Consider the following 13,686-nt stretch of genomic DNA (forward strand, 5'->3'; position numbering starts at 1 on the left):
ATACAAGAAGAAAATACCTGCCAGGTAAATTAAAGATAGGCCCCGCCTCCGCAGCGCCCCCCCGCCCCCCCCCCCGCCCGCCATAACCGAAGAGTCCTGAGCCCTCTTGTTTTCGAGCTGTACGCCAAGTCCTCCTTTCCTGGAGACCCGGGGCGGGGCCTGCGTCGGCCCCAGGAGGTCTGTGCCCTCCCGCGAGAAAGGCCAAGAAAAAGCCGCCCCGCAAGATCCAGGGCTCAGGAGAGCCCGTGAGCACCGTTGGGCCCGCCCTGACCCGGCAGAGAAAAGAGACGTTGTGCTCCCCAGGGTGACTTGGAGAAGGGGAAGAGGAAGGTGGCGACCCCACCCAGATGGCAAACGAGCACCGTCACTCCTTGTCCGGCTGGGCCCAGTCCTGGCCTCTGAGAGCTGCCTTGATCTGTACTCCTGGGAGCTTCCACACTCCCGGGGCCCAGAATGTGGCACCCACCCCCACACACAGTTCTTTCACCGCCCACTGAGTTCCAGCGCCTCCTGAGTGTGCCTCTGAGATGTTCTAAGGTAAAGCACGGACCCTCCCCCCGCCCGCCCAAGAATACATCCAGAGAAGTGTCCAGAGCTAGTACCCATACCACCAGGGATCTAGGTATCCGCCAGAGGTGCCCACGCTTCTAGAGCTGGGGATAGCAAGAAGGTAACAAAGTCTTCCCCATGTCACTTGACAGGTGTGACACACCTGTTCTTCTCCAGGACGACCTTTCACTTTAGTGAATGGGTCCTTTAGGAAGGCTTGGGAAGATTTGCGCTGTGCACTTCCAGCAATGCTGCAACTAGGTCCTTCCCAGGGAACACAGCCTCCCCTTCCATCAGGGGGCTCTGGGTCTGGAAACTGGGTGAGAAGGTGTAACTCTCCACGGGGGCAACTCAAGTCAGGTTTTTGCTCCCAGAACTAGAGGATTTAGGGTTATACGCATCAAGCAGTCCTGTAGCAGGCTGCCCAACTATTTCCTTCTTAGAGGCTCATTTTCTTTTCTTTCTTTTTTTTTTTTTTTTTGCGGTACGCGGGCCTCTCACTGCTGTGGCCTCTCCCGTAGCGGAGCACAGGCTCCGGACGCGCAGGCTCAGCGGCCATGGCTCACGGGCCCGGCTGCTCCGCGGCATGTGGGATCTTCGCGGACCGGGGCACGAACCCGTGTCCCCTGCATCGGCAGGCGGACTCTCAACCACTGTGCCACCAGGGAAGCCCTAGAGGCTCATTTTCTGCGCCTTGCTCACCTGGCTCCAGCCCGTCATTCTTGCTTTTCCTGGAACGTGCCAGACTGTTCCTGGGGTCCTTGGTCCTTCCGCTCGTGTTCCTGCGCTAATGGCTCTCTCAGCACCTTGCTGAAAAGAGCTGCTTCTGGACCTATCCCTGGAACACAGTTGGGGGATGGAGTGTTCAGGCTGGATATGATGAATGTACTCTCAAATTCCTCTCTCCCTAAGCCTAGGGATTCTGTCCTGCACCTCCTGTCAGGGCATTTCTGGCATCAAAACCCATGAAATGCAGGTCAGTAGTAGGTCCAAGCCAAGCATGTGAGGTGCTAGACTACACACCAGCTGTATGTCCTAATACTTTTCTTATTTTAAAATTTATTTATTTATTTATTTTTGGCTGCATTGGGTCTTCGTTGCTGCGCGCGGGCTTTCTCTAGTTGCGGCGAGCGGGGGCTACTCTTCGTTGCGGTGTGCGGGCCTCTCATTGCGGTGGCTTCTCGTTGCCCAGCACGGGCTCTAGGCGCGCGGGCTTCAGTAGTTGTGGCTCGTGGGCTCTAGAGCGCAGGCTCAGTAGTTGTGGCGCACGGGCTTAGTTGCTCCACGGCCTGTGGGATCTTCCCGAACCAGGGCTCGAACCCGTGTCCCCTGCATTGGCAGGCGGATTCTTAACCACTGCGCCACCAGGGAAGGGAAGCCCCTGTCCTAATACTCTTAATCTGGAACCTCTAGTAAATACGCTATCAGTTAATCCACCCCATCGAGTGGCCCACCTCACCTACTGAGTCGCACACCCTGAGAACCTACTACCACAAACGTTCAAATACAGTTCAGTTGGTAGATATCAGTGAAGTCTGGAAAATATTTTTTAATATCCTTATGGAAAATATGTATTGACGCATGACGCTCTTTCCTCTAGGGTCAGGCTTTGGTCTGTCCCCCTGGATCATGCTGTGATTAGGCCCCAGTTATGGGTCTAATGGCAACAGGGTGGGGTGGCACAGGTGTGGAGGACAGAGGGTGTCCCCTTGCAAGGCATCTGCGCCAGGTGAGGTGATGACACAGTCCTCAAGGGAGAGAACAGCAGCCTGCCAGAGACGGGAGGGCAGGCTACTTCCACCCGCAAGGGAGGCTGCAGGGGACCGGGGGCTTCCCGACTGTCAGCCTCCACCGAGGGCAACCCGATGTCCCGATTCTAGGCTTCAGGGTCCCACTCCTCCAGCCAGTGCCGTAGCCTTCACACGAGAAACATGGAGAGGCTGGGAATTCAGGTGACCTTGGGATTCTGCAACCCGCACAATGATGCAGGTTTCGTTTGTGTTTGTAGTGTTTGATTTCCAGTACCGTCAGCCCTGCAGGTTACAGGAGGAAGAGAATTTTTAGGGCTGCCATGGAAGTGCTCTGGCTGGCATACTGTGCCTTGAGCTGAGAGGTAAGGAATCGGACCTTGTCAGTTTTTTCTCCGTGCACTCCCGGGGACACTGTGGAGTCACCCCACACACAGCCTTGATCCCCAGCGTCCCCTCCACGACAGTTCAGGGCAGCAGCCGCTGCGGCTCCCCTGGGCACTTGCTGCACTGGCCCTTCATCCCAGTCAACCGCAGGGGAGAGCTTGATGAGTGGTGAGGCCCCCGCAGGTCATGGGTGCCTCGAGCCCCACTAGGTTACCCAGGGATCGGAGGGCTGGAGGAACAGAGATGGTACAGGAAGAAGCTGCCCCCCAGCCCCGGAGCCTGGGGAAAAGGGAGGGGGTTGAGGTCATCTGAAGCCTAGAAGGCAGGATAGGGGGCCTTGAAGAACAGAGGCTGGATCTCTGAGGAGGGGCTGCGGCAGTTTCTCAGGGAAGGAGAAAGCAGCAGCATCGCTAAGAGGGGGAACGGGACAGGAGGGGCAGGAGGCGATTTCCCAGGCACCACCGATCTTCCAGGGCACTGCTTCCTTCTTCGGTGGCATCCGATCTGTGGTTCCATTCATCTGTTGAGATTTTTATTTCAATGACTGTGGCTTTGTTTTTAATTCCTAAAGTTCTTTTTCTTCTTCAAATCGGCCTGGGCTTTTAAAATTAGTCTTACCTTTGTGATTCCTTCCTTGGTATCTTTGTTTTGTGTCTGGGAGGCTGCTGAAGATTTGGGGAGTGGGAGTAGCCTTCTATCACAGTAATGCAAACGACTTGTAAATAGCCATGAGAACTGCTCTGATCTCAGGAGAATCCAAAGGTAATGTCAGTCTGTGTTTCAGAGGCCGCCCCCCCCCCCCCATTAAGCACAAGAGTAGAAGGTGTTTCTCTTTCTCACCCTCCTTCCTTTATGGGCTGGCCCAAGGCCAGGGCGGGGATAGTCACCAGGACTCACCTCTGATGCCTTCAGGACAAGCTGACATGCCACACCCACCACGCCCGGGAGCCTCCCTGTGAGGGAGCAATCCAGATGCAGCGCCTCCCCGCAAAAGGACGTCAGGCTTAGAGGCCAGTGTCCTTCATCCACACCTCGCCTCGGCCACCTGCTAGCTAGTGATTCAGAACAAGCTCCTCAACCCTTCTGTCACGTTGGCCTCATTTGCTCATCTGGAGAATGGGGATGACATGCTCCCAACTTCCTAGGGCCACCGCGAGGGTGGAATGGACGAGTCCAGGCACGGAGCCGGCACTCGCAGCCCTCACTGAAAACTATATTATCTGGCCTCTGATAGGGATGCCCTGGGGACAGGACGTTGACAGGGCCAGTCGTCCATCCGATGCTCCATGAGGGTGGGCGGTGTCTTCAATTTGAGCTGGCAGACCCGTCTTCCGCTGGGCCTCTGGGAGTCCCGAGGGGGAAGCCGGGGGTGAGGTGTCCCCTTCCAGGGAGCGACTGCTCTTCGGGGAGCCCAGCAGTACTACCACGATGGGGGGCACTGGGCATCGTCTCTCTCAGCCTGCGGTTCTCTGAAGCCCCTCTGTCTGCGGCGGGGGGGGGGGAGGCAGCCCCAGCTTGTGGATGATGGGGGCAGGGGCTCCTCTCCTGCTCACTCAGACCCATGCTGGGATGGACCCACTTCTTCGTACAGCCCTGTCCTTCCTTTTCACTGTGCAGGTGACCGTTCAAGAGCGCTGCTTTCAGGCGGATTTCAGTTCTGCTCTCTCACCTTCTGCGGCCCATTAACTCTGAGCCCCTCGGAAAGCCTGCCCGCAGCTCCTCTCCCAGGCCCAGCCTCGGCCCCAGCCACCCCACTGATTCCATTTGAGGTTTCCCCCATGGATCTCCCTCGCTCCCCTGCGGGCCACCTATGCACTTAAATAATATAGCTAAACTCTTCTCCTTACACATTTCCTTGTCTTCTCCCCAAGTGGACTGGCACCCTGGAGGGCAGGGGCTGGGTGTCTGAGAGGCACTGCCCCCAGTCCCGGTCTACATAACGTGGGGTCATGTGACAAACACCACCTCCCCCAATCTGCCGCCCTGCGCGCACAAGCGCAAGCGCACACACACACACACACACACACACACACACACACACACACACACACACACACACACACACACACACAGAGTGATCAGCCGGCAGGCCGAATGCCAGCCAGGGTCAATGAGGAATTTGCTATGGAACTCAGAAATCCCGCCCGCCCCATCCCCCCGCAGTCACAACACTCTCCTCACACGAGGGAGGAGGCCTTTGTGCCCAAGATACATAACCCAGAAATCATCAACTGAGAGTTTAATAAATTTGCTCATATAAAATTGTATAGCTTCTCGGGCTTCCCTGGTGGCGCAGTGGTTGAGAGTCCGCCTGCCGATGCAGGGGACATGGGTTCATGCCCCGGTCCGGGAAGATCCCACATGCCATGGAGCGGCTGGGCCCGTGAGCCATGGCCGCCGGGCCTGCCCGTCCGGAGCCTGTGCTCCGCAACGGGAGAGGCCACAACAGTGAGAGGCCCGCGTACCGCAAAAAATAAATTGTATAGCTTCTTGACAGCCCAAACCAGCCAGCCTAGTCTTTCAAGACAAGAGACAGACTGAGGGAAAATATTTACAACACATGGAACAAAGGACTAACAGCCCAAGTGTATGACAAGCAGGGTCTTTTGGGGAGGCAATTATGTGCTGTCCATTAAAACTGTAAATGTCCATAGGCTTTGACCTGGCAGGGCCACTTACAGGTAATTATTCTAGGGTGACATTGACACATGTTCAGAGCAGGTAGCAAAAACAAAGGAAAAGGAGAAGAAGAAGAAGAAGAAGGGAAAAGGTAAAAGTTCATTAGTTGGGGATTTGTTATGTAAATTATAGGGCGCGTACTCTATCAAATACCGCGTGGCCAGAGAAGAAATGAGCTAGATGTTTCTGTACTGACATGGAAGAATTTCGAAGCTATATTATTGCTAGTTAAAAGAAAATCACAATTGTATGTACAGGGTTTGTGTTTTTTAAAACTGTGTGAGTATAACTATGTTGGTGATTGCATACAAGAACATACTTAGAAGTGAGAAACAGAACTGTTAACAGTCTTGCTTAAGATAATGTTCTGTAAAAACTTTCAATTATGTGCTTTAAATATATGCGGGTTGCTAACGTGTAAAATGGTCCAGCCACTGTGGAATGCAAATTGGCAGTTTCTTCCAAGGCTAAACTTCCACCTCCTTAGAACGCAGCAGTTGCACTGTTGGGCAGGCCTGCCAAAGAAATGGAAACTTCTGACCACAGGAAAACCTGTACACGAATGTTCATAGCAGATTTATTTGTAGAAGCCTAAAGTGGGAATCGGCACCATGTCCCTCAGCGGGTGAAGGCCTGAACAAACTGTGGCTGATCCAACCACGGACGACAGCTGGCAATACAAAGGAAGAACTAACTATTGATACCTGCAACCGTTCCGATGGATGGATCTCAAGAGCAGTGTGTGAGTGAAAAAAAGCCCTGGGTGGCTCGCGGGATCCTAGCTCCGGCCCGGAGCAGGGATGGAACCCCCGCCCTTGGCAGTGAGAGCGGGGACTCCTAACCACTGGACCGCCAGGGCAGTCCTTATGTAATGTCTTCAAATGACAAAATTACAGAGCTGAGAATAGAATCCGGTTGCCATGGGTTGGGAGGAGGAGGGAGGGGGCTGTGGCTACGAAAGGTCCACAGGAGGGGTCCTTGTGAGGGGACGGGCTGGATACTGATGGCAGTGGGGGTCACCTGAGCCCTACACACACACACACACACACACACACACACACACACACACACACACACGGGGATAAAACCCGGAGCAGCTCTCCGCTGGCACCAATGCCCTTTCCTGGTGTGCGGTCCCACCAGCTGTGCAACAGGCTGACGCTGGGGGAACTGCGGGAGGTGCTCCGGCCTCTTGGACGTTTCTCTGTAACTTCCTGTGAACTTAATTCCTTCCGAATACAAGTTCACACCAAAAGCACACAAGCAGGGCTTAGCGTGTACACATCGGACCACTCGCGCCACTCTGCACGGACAGTCCCTGCTCTCCCGGCAGGGACACCTAGAGGCCCGCAGCCGACCCGGTCGCCGGCTGAAGAAAAACCGCGGGGGGGGCAGAGCTGAGAGGGCCGCGCGGGGGCAGAGCTGAGAGGGGCGCGGGGGGGGGTCTGCTTGTTTTGATTGGGCAAAGGAGGTGCCCGTCACACCAGAAGGGCCGGGTTTCCTGGGGGCGGGTCTCGTCACGAGTCGAGCTTGGTCATTGGCGGAGCCAGCTGGAAGGGGTGGGCAGGAAAGCGGTGCTCCGCGGCTTACGGTGGGCGCGCTGAGGGGAAGTGAGGAGACCCGCGTGGGGGCGGTCAGGGCGGGGCTCGACGCGCCGGGACAACGGCCCGGCCTTGTGGTCACCGCCCAGCTTCCCCGGACTCCGCCCCCCACCCCTGTGGGTCCTGGGCCTGGCCAGAGTCCCCGTTCCCCGAGTCACCGGGGGCCTTTGGCTCCGCGATCCTGAGAGCTTGCACCCTCCCGCCACCCCACCCCTTGCCTGGCCCACTGTGTTCCAGCGCCCCTGAGTGTGATTCGGACGGTTCCCTGTGAAGCACGGACCCGCCCCCCTCCACACACACGTGGTATCCAGGGAGAGGTGGGCAGAGCTGCGGCCGTGCCCAGAAACTTGGTGTCGGCCAGGGGTGTCTGTCCATGCTGCTGGAGGGGGGGACGGCACGAAGTAACAAAGTCTTCCCCATGTCACTTGACACGTGTGGCCTGCTGGGAAGGAATCCTGCCCAAGCACGCCTGTTCTCCAGGACAACCTGTGGGTGCCTGCCTGCCTGCCTCTCACCTGGGAGGTCAAGGTGAGCCCCGCAGAGAGAGAAAGCTCATGGCTTCTCTAGAAGAGGGTGCGATGAGGAACCGTCCATCCCGGTGCTGGTTCTCACGCTGAGAGGCGCGTAGGAACACCTGGAGGGCGCGTTCAACCCTGGGTTGCAGGGCCCCACCCCAGAGGCTCTGATCTGGCACACCTGGGGTGGGGCCTGCGAATTTGCTAGTCCAGCAATCCTGGGTGATGCTGCTGCTGGCCAGGGACCCCACTGTGAGAAGCACTGCTCTAGAGGGCTGAGACTCCTAGGTGTGTGCCCCCTGCCCTACCCCAGACTGGCTCCTCTGCAGGGTCCCCACGGGCCTGGGAAGCGCCAGGAGGATGCTGGCTCTCGCGAGATCTGGGGCTTCCCATTGAGCAGCCTGCACCCTTCCCCGCCTGAGGATGTGGGCCACAGCGCACCGCCCCCCCGCCCCCCCCCCCCCCGGCACCCCGGCAGGATCAGGTGTCAGGTTTGTACACGTGCTCAGCAGTTCCCCGACTGGGGCTGATAACATCTGGACACTTAGGAGGGAGGGGCGGAGGCCTGGGCGTGGGGATGGGAAGAACTCTCTGATGAGGCAGAGGAAAAAGACCTGACCGCCGAGCTCAGAGGTGGGAAAGGAACACGGGCCCTGAGACCAAGAGTGTGGATTTGGGGGAGCGTGGAGGCCAGAAAGGGGGTTGTCTGCCCGGGAACTGCCCTGACAGTTGTCTGGTCTGTGGGCGTGGCCAGTCCTCTCCAGCCGCCGCCGCCGCCGCCTTTCCTGCCAAACGTTCCTCACCAAGAGGGTCTCCCAGCTCCTGGGTGATGCTGCCCAGACCTGCCCAACGCCCAGCGCCACCACCCACCGTTTTGGCCAGTCTTTGCGGTGGCTGGTCTTTGTTCGGCTCCAGGATCGCCCGCCTTCTAGTTGGAGGCGCAGAGCAAATGCAGTGCCAGTCACTAGGCACCATGTGTGCCCGGAACCAGCAGCTCTGGGACCCCAACGCTCGAGCACGTTCCGGCTGTGGGATCAGATGGGGGGTAGCCTTTGGCTTGCACTTTCCGCGGTCCCCTCCTGCACCCCCTTTTCCTTGGCGTCGTTGAGCTTTCCTTGTTGACTGGTTCAAGCTCTCTATGCGTTAACGATACGAGCCCTGAGTCACGTCTTGCTACTATTTTTTTGCCCCACTTTGTCACTTGTGTCTTGACTTTGTGGTTTGCGGTTTGTGTTGGCCAGGCATACGATTTTAGTGCTTGTGTCATCAGACTTTCCAGGCTTCTCCTGATGGCTTCTGGGGCTTCTCGTCGGTTTGTTTGCTTCAGACTGACTTGGAGTGGTCTTCTCCATTTAAAATGATCGTGTATTAGTTACCCATTGCTGCATAACAGATTACCCCAATCGTAGCACCTTAACACAGCCAACCGTCGTCATCTCCCGCGTGTGTGAAGGACAGGACTCAAGAAGGCTTGGCTGGGGGCTTCCGGCTTGGGGTCCATCACAGGCTGCAGTCGAGGCCTCCGCTGGGGCCACAGCCCCATGGTCTGCCTAGGGTGTGGGGATGGGCGGGGGCAGCTCTGCTTCCAAGATGGCTTGCGTGGCTGTGGCGGGGCCTCGGGCCTCCCCACCGGGCCTCTCCCTAGGGGTGCTCAGGGTGGGGCTTTGCCAGAGCCCACGACCTAGTACAGAGCAGCCCCGAGATCGAGCCTCAGTGTTTCTCTAAGAACTTCACCTCGAAGTGACACCCCCTCACCTCTGCTGTAATTTTATGGCTTACACGGGTCAACCCAGGAACAGCGGAGGAGGGGACGGTACCCGCTAGGGCGTAGCTTGTTCGCGTTCATGGCGGATGCGAAGGCTCAGAGGAGTGTCCTCGCTCCAGAATCTGTGTGCGGGACTCCTGGTCCGCACAGGCCCCTTGGGAATGCGTCCTTTGTCTGAGCGGGGGTGGCAGGTTCCAGCCCGGGACCCAGAGAAGCAGGGCCTGTGTTTGCAAGGGCACAGTGGGTTTTCACCTTTAAACGGTTGCAGACAAAACACACAAAAAGCCAGAGAAAGAGGGCCTTCCCTGGTGGTGCAGTGGTTAAGAATCTGCCTGCCCATGCAGGGAACACGGGTTCGAGCCCTGGTCCGGGAAGATCCCACGTGCCGCGCAGCAGCGAAACCCGTGCGCCACAGCTACTGAGCCCGCGAGCCTGAACTACTGAAGCCCGCGTACCTGAGCTCGTGTTCCGCAACGAGAGAAGCCACCGCGGTGAGAAGACCGCACACCGCAACTAGAGAAAGCCCGCGTGCAGCGACGAAGACCCACCACAGCCAAAAATAAATAAAATTTTAAAAACAAAAGTTAAAAAAAAAAAAGCCAGAGGAAAGAAAGAACATGTGACAGGACCCCAGCGTGGCCCACAGAGCCAGCGGTGCGTGCCCTCTGCCCAGGAGTTTGCAGCCCTGATGGGAATCCTGGCTAGTTGCGCTGCCATGGGCGCGGGGGCCAGAAGCGCTTTCTCATCACAGCAGCCCATCCACTGCCAGGGCCATGCAAGTGCACACCCAGGCCTGGGCCCCAGTGCTCCCCGACCTCCAAGGTCCCCGCCCCCTCTCCTTCTCAGTGGGGTGGGGGCGGGGGCAGCTACCTTGCCTGAGGCTGGGGTGGCCTCTCTTGTGCCCATAGGTGCAGGCCCTCCTCTCCCAGCTCCCCTCCCCGCCCCGCCAGCCTCCCACCGTGCAGCTGGGAAGTGGGTAGGGGCAGGGAGCAGAGAAGGGTGGGCCCCATTGTGAGGGTGCAGGCTGGCGAGCCCCTGTCCTCAGTGACCATGCCAGGTAGCCCCGGGCTGGGCTGTGACGGCTCAGCAGTGGCAGGCGCCAGCCCGGGGTGGCAGGCGAGTGTCCCTTTGGTCCCAAGAAGGAGCTCCCACTGTGGCCAAGGGAGAGGTGCCCGCCGCATCCTTCTTGCCTGGGAGTCAGACGTGACTCCCTGATGACACGCTTGGTGGCTCTGAATTTGTCACGCAGGTTCTGTGGGTGGTGAGTGCCTTTCCTGTTGGCTCTCGCTGCTGGGCAACGCCGGGGCCCTTGGCGACAGCTCTCCGGCCCCGTCCGAGGCCGCCATGCACTTCTTGAACCCCAGGACCGTGGGTGTCGGGAGAGCCGGGCTCTCTGTCTCCGTCCCAGGAGCAGAGGCTGAGGCCGAGGCCGTGCTTGCTGGGCCCGGCCTTGTGGCTGTGGTGGTGGCTGCCGGGGACACCCTCCGGCCGCGATGTGGGGCCGCGGGGTCCTGGGGCTCCGGGAGACGCTCGGGCCCGCTGCAGCCCCACACTCCTGGGCCATCTGACTGTCCCCCTAAGTAGAGCCATCTTCCAGTCCCTCAGCCCTGGGCAGAAGGCACGACAAGGCGGGCCCGGCTTCCCTGCGGTCTTCCCTCTGAGGCGGCCTGCCCACGGGGGCCCAGGGCACTGCGTGGGCGCTGGTCCTCCCTTGCCCGAGGGAGCTCTTCCTAGAGGCCTGCTCTGTGGATGGGCATAATCAGGGCAGCGGCCAGGCCCTGTCCCCACCCGGCCGCCACCCACCTGCAGTGCTCATCCTTGGCCCTCACCCTCTCCGCCCGCCCGAGGACCTGGGTGCCTCCCCCCGCTGAGTACCGGCGTCAGTACTTGGACCGTCCTCAGTAGGTGCTCTGACCCCAGGGCAGTCCCCCAGCCCCGCCCATCGTTTAGCGCTTTCCTCAGTCCTGCTCCCCTGGCTGCGGCCTCGCTGGGCTTGTGGGGACCTTCCAGACACACACACACACACACACACACACACACACACACACACACACACTCCCATCACTGGCTTCATCGGGGTTCCTGGGGGGTGTGGAGGTGGCTGCCCTGGAGCACCCTGGCCCTGCGCCCTGGCGTTGGGTGAGGCCGCCCGTGCTGGGGGCCTGCACGGGAATCCCAAGGGTCTCCAGACTACTGTCTCCCTTGTTGAAGTGCTGGGGCTCCCTCACTGTCGGGTGGGCGGCAGTCCCATCCTGAGGGGCCGGTGCTCCCCTTTCCTCAGCCCGGTCCCTCCCATCCTCCTGGGGGAGCGGGCAGCACGGAGGGTCGGGCGGGCGCAGAGGTGTGGCCAGAGCAGGGGTGGAGGCTGGCCAGCCTCCAGGTGGGGTGTGGGTGGTCAGCTCCACCATCCCCCTGCCCTGCCCTGCCCGCAGCTGGACCTGCAGGATGGGGGGCTGCTCCCAACTGGGGTGACCAGCCACCCCGTCCCTAGACTTAGTAGGTGAGATGGGGCCAGCCTGGGGGAAGGCGTGTGGCCGGGACCTCGTCTCTGCTCCTGGCACCTGCTGGTGAGCGGGGCTCGGGCGTGGGCGTGGGGCCTGTTGGAGCTGGGCCACCACCCCTGCTGGCTCTGGGTGGGTGGCCCGGGCTGGACACCCTGCGTGGGAACCTGGCTGAGGCCCAGGCCTTGCACTTCCCCGTCTCCTAGCAGCCGGGGTGTCCTCTGGGGGATTTGCTCAGTGGGGCCAGGTCCCAAGCCATTTCTCCCCAGCAGGATGGGGTCTCGGTGGTCCTTTTCCTGGTGCCATCTGCCTGTTCCCCACCCACCAGAAGCCCTGGCAGGGATGGCAGCCCAGTCACGCTCCCTCCTGACCCCTGCCTGGGCGGGCCTCAGGCTCAGGCCTGGTGTGTCCCGTGGCCTCTGTCCTCAGGGCTGTCGTCAGGGTCCCGTTTCCCCCCTCCAGCGTGGCATCTTTTCCGCCGCTGACGCCTAGCATGCCTCATGGCTGCCTGGGTGTGATGTGGAATCCGCGGTGGGGACGGAGCCTCCCGGTTAAGCTCAGCCTGGCTCTGGGGCCATTCTCCCATGGGGGCCCGTCCAGCAGGCGGGGTTCGGAAAGGTTGGGAGACAGGACTGTCTCCTCCTGGCGGACTGGTAGAGGGAGCAGGCAGGAGGCTCTGGGCGAGTCGGCGGGAGGGGCGTCTGGTGGGCCGAAGGGAGAAGGCGGTGCCTGGGGGGGGACCATCTCTATCCCCCCAACTGCGGCTGGACTTCTCTGGGCCTGCCTCTGCCCCTTCTCCACCTGAGCAGCTTCTAGAAGTAGAGTGTCCAGGGACTGGCCGTAGGCCAGCCCAGGGGCAGTAACGCTGGGCACCATGCCCCTTTCCTGCAGACCAGTGGCTGCCCCTGCTCTGCCTGCCCCCTGCATGCTGGGGACGAGTGGCTGGAGGCTGGGGGGCCCTGGGTCTGGGTGTTGGGGAGCTGCCACTCGCCCCTGCCTGCTCGTCTTCCTGTCCCTTCCTGAGCTCATGCTGGGAAGCAACTGTGATCTGAATCTGAGCTCATGGTGGCCCAGAAAGTGCTTCCAGAAGGGGGCATGGCCAGCATGTTTTCAGCTGCCCAGTTGGGAGAGGAGGCCTGAAAGCTTGAGTCTTGGCTGGCTCTAAGGCCCTTCCCCGCATCCGGGGGGTGAAGCTGGCTGCCACCCAGGGGAGGAGCAGGGTGGCTGTGCGGCCGCAGGAGGGACTTCAGAGTTGCGTGCAGAGGGCGGAAAAGCATGGAGGGCTCGGGGTGGGGCACTGGGCACAGAGGTGAGGGAGGCCCTGAACAGGGCTGCAGAGGAACGGTGACCTGAGCGGCTGGGATTGCCCTTGCACACCGATGGCAAGAAGGAGGTAGGGCAGGACAGGCGCAGACACCTGTCACTGGAGTGGGGATGGGGCAGACTCTGTGGCCAGTGCCTTGAATGCGTCCACCTGCTGCCACCTGCCCACTGAGGGGCCTGGAGACCCACAGCCTGCCCCCCCGGGGCGGGGGGCCTGGTGACAGTCCCTCCTCAGGGGATGGTGGCACGTTTAAGCTGTCTGAGGGATGGCCAGGGCTTGCTGTGATTTCAGGTCCTGCTTATCTGGTCCTCCCACCCAGCACTTTACCTCCTGTAGCCTGGCCATGGCCTGGCCCTTCCCTGGGACAGCATCCGCTGCTGGTGGGGTCTGGGATGAGCACACTAGCGTCAGGCCCTGTTCTGGGGGCACGACACACCCCTTGCCCCACATTGGTCTGAACTCAGGGAGGCAGAGGAGGCCAGTGCAGATGGGACCCGAGTCGGGACCCCCTGGGTGCCAGGGCAGTGGGAGGGGGCCGGGCCTGGAGATCCAGCGGCCTGTGGTCTGGGCCCGTGCTTCCATCCAGCCTGTCCCCCGTGTCCGCACCCTTGCCAGAA

General features: G+C 60.1%; 2 long non-coding RNA genes across 2 annotated transcripts; both read left to right on the forward strand.

Moving 5' to 3' along the window:
- The first annotated feature begins 3,347 nt into the window (after positions 1 to 3,347).
- On the forward strand, positions 3,348 to 4,715 carry LOC105748942 (uncharacterized). The gene is made up of 2 exons (XR_007474698.1): positions 3,348 to 3,446; positions 3,552 to 4,715. It is a non-coding gene; the product is annotated as an uncharacterized LOC105748942 (long non-coding RNA).
- A 2,160-nt stretch (positions 4,716 to 6,875) lies between these two features.
- On the forward strand, positions 6,876 to 13,443 carry LOC125962882 (uncharacterized). Its single transcript, XR_007474699.1, has 3 exons — positions 6,876 to 7,492; positions 7,809 to 7,970; positions 9,589 to 13,443. It is a non-coding gene; the product is annotated as an uncharacterized LOC125962882 (long non-coding RNA).
- Positions 13,444 to 13,686: the final 243 nt, after the last annotated feature.

This window comes from Orcinus orca, chromosome X (genome assembly GCF_937001465.1).
Source record: "Orcinus orca chromosome X, mOrcOrc1.1, whole genome shotgun sequence".
In the NCBI taxonomy this organism is placed as follows: domain Eukaryota; kingdom Metazoa; phylum Chordata; class Mammalia; order Artiodactyla; family Delphinidae; genus Orcinus; species Orcinus orca.